Source organism: Tamandua tetradactyla, chromosome 1, assembly GCF_023851605.1.
Source record: "Tamandua tetradactyla isolate mTamTet1 chromosome 1, mTamTet1.pri, whole genome shotgun sequence".
Lineage (NCBI taxonomy): Eukaryota > Metazoa > Chordata > Mammalia > Pilosa > Myrmecophagidae > Tamandua > Tamandua tetradactyla.
In genome coordinates this window covers 8,415,229-8,425,955 of record NC_135327.1, presented here as the reverse complement: position 1 = coordinate 8,425,955, position 10,727 = coordinate 8,415,229, and positions in this window count along the sequence as shown.

Here is a 10,727-nt window from a genome sequence, read left to right as displayed (position 1 = left end):
GCAGGAAAGCGTTAAGAGAGAAATGTGAATTTCCACTGAACAAGAAAATCAACTTAGAAAAGAAATGTGTATTGGAAAATATCTATTTGCCTGCAAAATAATGTAAAAATAATGAGCTCCTATTCCCCTTTGATGTGCAGTGCACGCTTTTAAGGAAAGATTCTGCATTTCTGAGATACTGGGCCTGGCGTGTAATGAAGTGGTTGTTATGGCAACAACTTTCAAAAGCAAGTATTTTCTGAGAGATGTGCTCCACACAGCCAGCGTGAGAGAAGAAAACATGAAAACAGAGACAGGGAGATGAGCTAAACAGAAGGCATCAGATGCTGCGAGCATCCACTCTGTCCAGGGGGGAGAAAATGTACCCCCCTCCCAGCCCCCCACCCCCACTCTGCCTGGCTTTGCCAACCTGCAGGGAAAGCCAGGTCCCGGCCCTGGGAGGACCCCATGAGATATCAGGGGACACCAGGGGGTATCGGGGCCGAGAGGGGGTCTGTTGCCCCAGATGCAGATGGTGGAGGGCGACAGGCAGCCTGAGGCTGGGGCCTCCACCGCGATGTCCCCCTCCTCCCAGCTGGCCTCCCAGCCTCAGCCTCTGCTCTCCCCAGCCCCGCTATGCTCCCTCCTGACTCCCCTGCTCCTCCCTACCCCCACACCCTCTCTTTTCATTGCAGAGCCCAGTTCTCTGGGCTGTGGTCAGGGCTCCCCACTCACTGCCCACTTTACAGGCCTGAGGGGCCCTGCCGAGCTGAAGCCTAGTGTGTGCCAGGCATGGTGCCATCGCCTCCTGTCTTCACAACCACCCCAGTGCCTAGGACAGTGCTGGGTGCTTAGCAGATGCATGATAGCCATTGGGTGAGTGGACGGGTGGTCCTTTTGTGGGAGGTACCACCGTCACCCCCATTTCACAGATGAGGAAACTGAGGCTTAGAGATGGTAAGCGACCTGCCCAAGTCTTACAGCCCGCTAGTGGTGGTGCTGGGCTGCACAGGGGCCTTCTGATGCCAGAGAATGCCCCTGCTAGATTGCCCTCCCCGCCCTTTGCCCTCCTGGGCGTGGCGCTTCCTCCCCGCTCTGTGCTCCCCAGCCTCCCGGTGGTTGCTCAGCCTGGTGCACTCTCTCCTGAGTTTTGTAAGGCGTGGCTCAAAGGCCACTTCGACCGTGAAGTCATGAAATGCCACCTCTGAACTAGACCCCTGCATGTGTAGTATTCCAGGAACGGGGACATCACTACCTGCTCCTGAGCCTGTGCTGGGGCAGACGAGGCCTGAGGCCTGGGGAACGCTTCTGGGGGCTCTGTCCGTCTCGTTCACCACTCTCTTCTCTTTGCTGTGCAGAGCCTGGCCCCAAAGAGGCAGCCAGTGGCCCTTGGTTAAGTGAAAGACACTATGGATCTCAGAAAGTTCTAGAAAATTCTGGTAGAGCATTGGCCAGGTTTGTGAGCACGAGGGTGATCCTGGGGCCATTGCACCAAAGCTTCCCTGTGATTGGGAAACCTGCTCGGGCCCAGCCCTGGGGGGGCCCCGAGCTCAAATCTGACAGATGGTGAGGAGAGGCACACGTGTGTGTGTGTGTGTGTGTGTGTGTGCTGGAGGGAGGTGTGGGTACATGTGTGCAAAGCCTCAGCCGAGGGATTTGCTCTAAAAGGGAGTCAGAGGCTAAATGTGTGTGTGCACGTGTGTCCAGGGGTGAGGGAACAAGGGAATGGGCATGTGCATGGCCTTGAGGGGATCTGCTCTCAAAGGGGCATGTGTCTGGAAATGTGCCCATGTGTTTCAGGAGGGTGTGTGTGTCCACGTGTGTGTGTGTGCATGGCCTCGACTGAGGGGACTTTCTCTGTAAAGGGACATGTGTCCAAAGATAGACCTGTGTGTTACAGGAGGAGGGTGTGTGTGTGTGTGTGTGTGTGTGTGTGTGTGTGCGCACGCATGTGCATGGCTTTGCGATGACTTGTTCTGTAAAGGAGTGTATGTTTATTGCATGCATGTGTTTCAGGGAGTAAATCTGTGCATGGTGCCTGGACTTCTCGTAGGATGTGTGCGTGTGATATGAGTGTGTGAGGGTGTGCTCTGCAAGCAGAGCTTTGCATTAATGTGTGTGTGTGCTTCCGCACCGGGAGAGGGATGTATATATTCACTGGTTGCTGTGTTTGTCAAGTAAAGGCAAAGGGAGCCTGCTGAAGAGGATGGGCGTTTTTCAGTTAGATGCTATTTGAGCACTCCTGGTCCCTGCTCGGCTAAATTGTGAACCATAGGCAAAGGACTATGCCATTGGACTGTCCTGTGCTTCATAAAATGCAAGGGGTAGAGCAGGAAGCAGCCTTGGAAGTCACCGAGATCTATCCCTTATGTTATAGCTGGCTGATGAGAAACAGAGAGGGGGAGCAAGCGGCCAAGGTCACACAGCAAACCCAGGATAAAGCTGGAACTTGGAGTTATGTCTGGCTCTAGGGCTTCCCCCCAGCCCCCACTACCTGCTGCCAGGTCAGTGGGGAGGAGGGAAGGGGTTAACCGTGGAGGAATTAATATCAGGCGCCACAGGATTATACAATTTCATTCCTACTCTAATCAGGGGAACTTTTTTTTTTTTTAATAGAAGTCTTTGTTGTGTCAATTAGTTGATTGACTGTCATTGGTTTCTGGGTTAGGGAAACTTGATCTGTGGTGACTGAATTTGTTTATCAGGGAAAGGGAGCCAGGGGATGGAAAAAGAAATTCAATTATGTGTCAGGCTGCTGAGTGACAGGCTGCATTTGATAGGACTTTTAGCTTAATTGCTTGTATTTCATTAAGAGATTTATTTATCAAGAGAATTCTTCATTTTTAAATCTTGGACAGTGTCAGAGTGGCTTCTGGCTATTTTTCTGCATTGATTGAGGGTGTGGAAGCCTGGGACATCAAAGATATTTTTGTTCATGCTACAGTCCTCCCTTAACCTGGCTTCTGAAGCTGACAGGACCCCTCATCCTTCCCGCCCTAAACTCACATCCAAAGTTGGATAGGTGTCTGCATTTCCCTAGGGACAAGCCCACATTTCTTTTTAGATTGTCAAAGACAGGTGAGACCCGAAGAAAGAAATGTATCACTCAGCTTGGCTGACCACCTTGGGTTTTTTTGTTGGTGGCGTTTTCTACCACAAAACCAGATTTAACTGTATGAATATTTAAAAAATTTAAATATGAAGGCAGTGCTAGAAGCCAAATGAATATTACTGCACATTAGTAAAAATGACTTTCAAAATAAGTATCATTGAGAATAAAAGCATCCCCACATGATTTAATTTAATTGCAGAAATGATTACTACTGTTTTTTGTTTTCACATAAGCTCAAAAGTAGAAGCGTTCTAAATCACACGAGTCCTGGTGTTCTAAAAGTAAATGAATCATATGGAAGCTAAGGCTTAACCTTTGAGTTATTCGTCTTGGGAGGATCCCCTGATCCTTCTTGTGAGAATTTCCCAGCGCATCATCTGTAGCAGTGGTAGGGGTGATAACCTTGTTTCAAACATGTGTTAATTGAGGCCCAGAGAGGGTAAGAGGTTTTTCCCAGGACACACAGCCAGCCAGGAGCAAAACCAGGACCAGCACCTGCTCCTTCTGCTTCTTACCAGGAATCTAGCGGAGGGCTTAAGACCACCCTCACCACCTGGGTTTAAACCCTGGCCCTGCTGCTTAGTGCCCTTACACTCGTGCCTCAATCCCTTTGCTGAACTTCCCTTTGCTAAACTGGGGATAGTAGGGGGACCTGAATCACTGGGTTCTTGAGAAGATTCCATGGGATATTGTATGTGATGTACTCAGACTGCACTCATACATAGTAAATGCTCAGTAAATACCAACTAATTATTATTGTGCTTCTAAGTAAGATTTCATTTGGAAAAAACACTTCAATTTCTTAAAAATAATTGAGGAGTGTTGCTCTCCCTACCTCTGGTCAGGCCCTTAAAAATAAATAATTTACTCCAGAAAATGGGTGACTTTGGGTGAGGAATGCTGGTGGCCCCTTGTTTCCTGCCTCCTCAGTCTTCGCTCTTTCTGGCATCAACCTTGGTCCCTGAGTGTGCCCTTCTCTAGGGTAAACATCTGTTCATGGTCTTCCTCGCTTTCTCCCTCCTTCCTTCTGCCCTTATTTCTCCCTCCCTCCCTCCTTCCCTTTCTCCCTCTCTCCTTGCTTTTCTTCCTCCTTTCCTCTCTCCCTCTTTCACTTCCTTCCGTCCATTACCTATCATAGCTATCTATCCATCCCTCTCTCCCTCCCTCCCCCCCCTCCCTCCACCCACCCCACCCACCCATCCATCCATCCATCCATCCATCCATCCATCCATCCATCCATCCATCCATCTACTGTCATCCATCCAGTGGGAGGCAGAATCAGGCTTCTGTGACTTACGAGAGCTGACTGTTCACATCTCTTTCCAACCCCACATTCAGTGACGTTATACTGGTGGCTTGAAATCAACCATAGAGGGACTAGTCACAACATGGAAATTGGAGGACACTAGAAATGATGGTTTTTTTTTTTTGGTTTGTTTTTGAAAGAGCCATCTTCAGCATACCATTGCATATTCTACTACTCTGTCATCTTTCCATCTCTATGCCCAGACATCTACCCACCAAACCACATCCACTATCCTTCAATCCATCCGTCCATCCGTCCATCCATCCGTCCATCCATCCAACACTTACTAAGGTCTTCTTGTGTGCCAATTCCTCAACAAGTTATACTGGCAAGGCAGAATTGGTAAGGACCTTCTCCCAGCACTTGAGAATTGAGATGAGTGGGACAGATGCCTTACATCTGCCTTGCATTCAAGGACCTCATCTGGACATCCTCTCATCTTATGATCATGGTCACTATTGTTCTCTCAGCTTAACAATCAAGGATATTAAGACTCAGAGAGGTTAAGTGAATGTCTTGAGGTCACACAGCTGGCTGTACATTCATTTGTTTGCTTGTATGATAAGGCTTAGTACTCAGCTCACCAGGGTGCTCAAAACTAGCCAGAATGTCAAGGTGAAAACACATTTTCAAACCTGTCCTTCAGAAATAAGCCTGTCTAAAAAAATAAAAAGAAAGAAAAGCCAAGAATAAGGAAAGTTATTTTTCCATCTTGCTTAGGTGGGGACAGTTTTGAATTTATTTTTTCAGATTGAACAATCGTTCCTCAAATGGATAGTGATAGGTGATCTAAAAAATAATCTTTAAAAACGTCGCCGAGTTGGGCATTTCCTCCGGGTGACATAACTCACTGTGACAGAATGCATTTAAATTCACAGAAAAGAAATGGAAAGGACTGCAATGTGGAAGGTGTTTATGTGGACTGCTGGCTCCTTAACCCTCTCCTTTCACCAGCCTCACCTCTTCTCTCCTTGGCCCCCCCGAATGCGCCGGCACATCCAGCCTCTCCCCATCACCCCCTCCCCTGCGCCTCTAAGGCGTCAAGTGTGGAAAGCGTGGCTTTAGCAATCTCAGGGCTCAGCATGTGGCCTTCAGTATCCAGCTGGTGGGCCAGGGGGTAGGGGCTGGATTTCCTGATGGGCTGAAAAGGGAGGTGCTGGATCCTCCTGGGAGAGGGGGTGTGCTCTCTCTTTCTCTCTCTCTCTCTCTCTCTCTCTCTGGATTCCACCTGTGTATATTGCTTTTCTCTTCCCCCGTGCAGCCAGCACAGCAACAAGGAATGGTTTTGCCTGGGTGAGGTGAGCCCATTTGGGGCTCAGGGACAGGGCTCTGCTGTCCAGCTCAGCTCACGTGTCCATAGTTTCGAGGGTGGCCTCCCTCCACAAGGCAGAGCTCCAGGGCAGAGGGCGTCGGTGGGTGGCGTGCTGTTCAAGACCCTCAAGTGTCTTTCGTATGATATATATATATATATTTTAGATGCATGGTCCGGGAATCGAACCCGGGTCTCCCGCATGGCAGGTAAGCATTCTCCCACTGAACCACCCGCACAACCTGTGTGGTTTTTTAATAGTACTCCCCAAGGTACTCTCTGTAAGCTGATTTTTCTCCCTTCCTGCATCCCGCGTGCCCTATGGCTCTGGAGAAGGAAGAGGGTAGGTGCCACCCTGGGAAGGAAGTGGAGGCTCTAATGTCTAGGGTGCCTCCTCAGCACGGATTCCCTGAAAGCAGAGGCTGAGATGGAGAATCTTGTGAAAGTGACTCAGGGCAGGACTGCTCGCAGGAGAAGGGGAGTGAGGGGATGGGATGGGGAAGGAGCTAAGTGAAGCCACACATTGGCTTCAACCTGATCCGGGGGAGCTCTGGAGCATGAATTATACCCCAGGATTGGCTTCCCTGGAGGTAGGGGAGCCACCATTGAACTCCCTTGTCCATCAGTCAGTGGCCACTGGGACCACCGTGAGGTGGGGCAGATTCCACCGAGGGCGAGAGTCCCGGGAAGGGGACAGTGTGACCGCCAGCAGCCAGCATTCACAGGGCCTAGCATTGGGTGTCCAGCCTGGCAAATGGGGTGCCGTGCTGAGAGGTGAGGGACTCCAAGCATGCCGGGGGTCCTGACAGGTGGATGGGGGCCACATGGTGAGACTGCAGTGCTAACAGGAGTCGAGGTGGGGCCAACAGGCCCTGATGAGCTGATGGAGAACAGACCCTGAGCTATGCTGGCCACTGCTTTGGTAGTAGGTGCCCAAAGAATGTTTAGAGTCAGACACTTTTTTCCACCTACCATTCATTCCTGCTCACTCTTCCATAGTGTGGAACTGTTGCTAGAAGACGGCTTCCCAGGCAGGGACTATGTTTCCTAGTTATCTCTGCATCTCTGTCCGTTTCATGAGACAAGTTCTCATCAGAGGAATGTGAGTGGAAGTGAGGTGTGTCAGTTCTGGGCAGTGGGTTTTAAGAAAGTGACTGGGGCTTTTCACTATCAGGGTCTGGAAGAAGACTCTGAGGTCTAAGGGATTGGCAGCGCCAAGAATGGAAAGAGAATGGGTTCCTGAATCATCACACAGAGAAAAACAGCCCGCCAACTAGGAATCACTCCACTGGATTGTTAAGTGAGCAATGTAAAAGAAAGTCTGTGGTGTTAGACAGTTGAAGTTTGGGGCTTATTTATTACAGTAGTTCATGTAATTCAGGCTTAGACAGTTGAAGTTTGGGGCTTATTTGTTACAGTAGTTTGTGTAATTCAGGCCTGGCCAGGCATCTCCAGCAGACACAGCCAATACACACCCGGGCACTTACTCAGAGCCAGTCCCCTTTCAATTCCCAGGTACCACCTTGGAAAGGAGGAGGTGGGGGAAGAGATCTGAATGACAGCCATAAAAGTGAGGCTGACTTGAGAAATGCGATGTGGCTCATGGACCAATAGCATCAGCATCACCTGAAGCTTTTTAAAAATTCAGGTTTCAGGCCCCAGCTCAGGCCTATTGCATCAGAATCTACAGTTTAACAAGACCCTCCCCATCATTAACCTGGGTGTGTGTGTGTGTGTGTAGTGCATGGGTCGGGATTTGAACCCAGGTCTCCCTCATGCAGGCAAGAATTCTACCACTGACTACCTCTGCACCCTTGTGTGTACATTTAAAGTGTGAGAAGCTCCCCCTAGAGAAAGGTACTACATCAGGAAATGTTCCTTTTGGCTGGAGGATAAGAGCAGGACAAGATATTCATTCATTCACTCCTCTATTCCTTATTTCACTTATTCTTTCAATCAGTCACTATTTATTAAAAATCTAATTTCCAAGCAATGTCCTGGAGAAACAAGGTAGATAATGGTCTCTGCCCTCATGGAGTTTGCTGTCTGGTATGGAAAAACAGACATTAAATACAAAAGCATACGTAATTTGTTAGACTCGCAATAAGATACAAAGCAACATTGCAGGTGAAAATGAAAGCATGCAACAGGGTGGCTGGCCTGGCCTGAGGAAGTGACTTTAAAGTGAGACCTGAAGCAGGAATAGAAGTCAGCCCTTAAAAAGAGGGGACAGTGTTCCAGGATGAAAGAACAGCAGGTGCTAAGGCCCTGTGGCAGAAAGAGTTTGGAGATATTGACGAATTAAGACACCCAGTCCTCGCTCTAACTTGAGAACAGCCAGTGAGAGAGAGATTGGAGTACGAAGGCGTGGAGAAGTGGAGGTAGGGGAAACCCTGCAGGGCCTTTTAGGCCATGGTACGTATGTTGGGTATTATCCTAAGAGCAGAAGGACATCCTTGGAGAGAGCGTTTAGTGTACCTGGCAAGAGCTTGAACTGTGGAGCCATCCTGCCTGAATTTCAATCCTGGCTTTGCTACTTACTAGCTGGGAGAACTGGGGCCAATCACTTATCCTTTCTGCACACCAGTCTTCTCCTTTGTGAGAGGAGGACAACACCGTGCCTCGCTCATAGGGTGGTTTTGAGGATTCAGTGAGCTGACGTACATAAAGAACTTAGAATAGCACATGACACCCAAGAATTTGCTCTTATCTCGAAGGCTTTTAATCAGGAGAGTAACGTGGTAAGATTTGTGCTTTAAGAAACCACCCTGGTTATTGCAAGGAAGGACACTAGACTGCAGAACAGAAAGGGTGAAAGCAGAAAGATCAGCCAGAAGATCATTTCTGTTGCCCAGGAGTGAGATGATGGCAGCTGAGACCCGGGTGGAAACAGTGCAGATAGAAAGAGGGTGGATGAGGACATGGTGGGTTTTTGGATGAATATGTTGCAGATGGGATAAGAAAGTGGGAGTGAGGGAGAAGAGTCAGGGATGGCTCCAAGGCTTCTAGCTTGGGCGTCTTGGTGGCTGGGAGTGCCATGTTTCCAGTGGAAGATGAGTTAAATTTTGGACATGCTGATTTGAGATGCCTGCAAGGCATTACAATGGAGATATTTGGGTGGAAAAATTTAGGGTTGCCAAAACCTCAGCAATTGAGGGAAGTAATATTGTGATGTAATATTTTTAAACCAAAATTGAATGCAAAAGACTGTGGAGAACAAAATATCAAACTTTTAAATAAAGATAGGATTCCATCCCTGCCAATCCTAAAGAATATCTAGGGCATTATATAAGATTCTACCAAAGCTCCATGTGCTGGGGTAACTTCCCATAAATCTACAACCTTCAGATGAATCCCTGGACCAGATAAGTCCTGAAATGCTAAGGTGCCAGCCTCTCCAGAATATCAACTAGTTCCATTCCCCTATCCCATATTATCGACAGCCCCTTCCAACATGAAAATATTAGAATGGGCATAGCCCAAATACCCCTGAAGAGTGGGAGAAAGATCAAAGGTGATAGTGGAGTTATACAGAGAAGATCTGGTTTTAACAAGTGAATATGAGTGCTGAAGCATTATATTGATGTTTCTTTTAGTCTCCAGTACCTTAGATGAACTAGAAATAAAAACCTAAAATTGTGGAATTGTAACCCATACCAAACTCTGAAATCTGTTCTACAACTAATTGTTGCAATGTACTTTGAAATTTCTTACTTTTTTGTACATGTGCTATTTTTTCACAAAAAAAGGGGAAAAAAAGAGAAGGAGCAGTATAACAGAGAAGATAGGATTTAACAAATGAGTATGACTGCTGAATCAATATATCAATATTTCTTTTGGTCTCCAGTGTCTTGAAGTAGCTAGAGGAAAAAAAGAAAAGCTTTGGATCTGTAACCCACACCAAACTTTAAAATCTGTTCTGTAACTACTTGTTAAAATGTACTTGGAAATTTATTGTTTTTTTGTATATGTGTTATATTTCACAATTTAAAAAAAAGTTAAAAATAAAACACCTGACACTGAGCTCCATCAGTGTTTTAATCACTTTTTTCCTTTTATCGGCTCTTCCTCACCCAACACAAATGTATTTTTAAAGGTTTTTTTTATTTCTGAAACATCTTACATCCAGAGGACACCACAGGCCTGCTGACACCTGTTGCCCAGGTGTTGCGCCCAAAGGACTCAATGTCCAGGTGGGAGCCTGGCCGTACCTGTTGTGCCACAAATGGAGAATGAATCATGTTGTGAAACAAACTCTGGCCTCTGAGACAGGTGGGCTTTGGCTCAAGTCTCACCCCTGCCTCTTTCTCTCTCTGTGTCCCTTCCCGAGTCTCACCTGCAAGGTGATGAGTTAGGGGACTCTGCGCCTAATCATCTTTTCCCATCAATTTGCAGTGAGGGAAAAAAATTTTCCCAGAGGAGGAAGCTGGGGAAAGTTCATTATATTTTCATTTCTTGTTAGAAAACAATTTGCTGACTGCCAGAGATATCCTTTCCCTCTGTTAATTGTGATCTCTGTGGGGCAAGTAATTATTGCAGCTAAAGGCCTCTTAGTGAGAGAGCAAACTCTAAAGTGAGATCCAGACCCTGCTATGATTGGGGAGAAGAGATTTGTGCTGAACTGGAAAATGCAAACCTTTTCTCCCCTCTGTACTCTCCAGCACCCTCTCTCTAGTGGTGGGGATTTATCGTCTCTCTGCTCCATTAAACTGGACCATTAGAAGTTGCCTTCTCTTGGTGGGAGCAGCAGACTACCTTTGCCTTCCTGCTCCAAGGATGAGTTGGATTTCTGATCACTAGAGACTCTGCTGTTCTCACCATCCTACAGTGGACCCTACTGGTCTACGACATGGAAGAAGGCATATCTCCCTGAACCTGAAGAATAATAGGTGTCCATGTTCTGGAGTTCTTGTTGGGGCTCAAAAACTCATGGCCAGTCACCTCAGGGAAGTTACTGGGGATCCAGGCTTTTGGGCTACTTGAAATTTCCCTTGGTGTCAGGTATCAATCAGTGCCTGGCA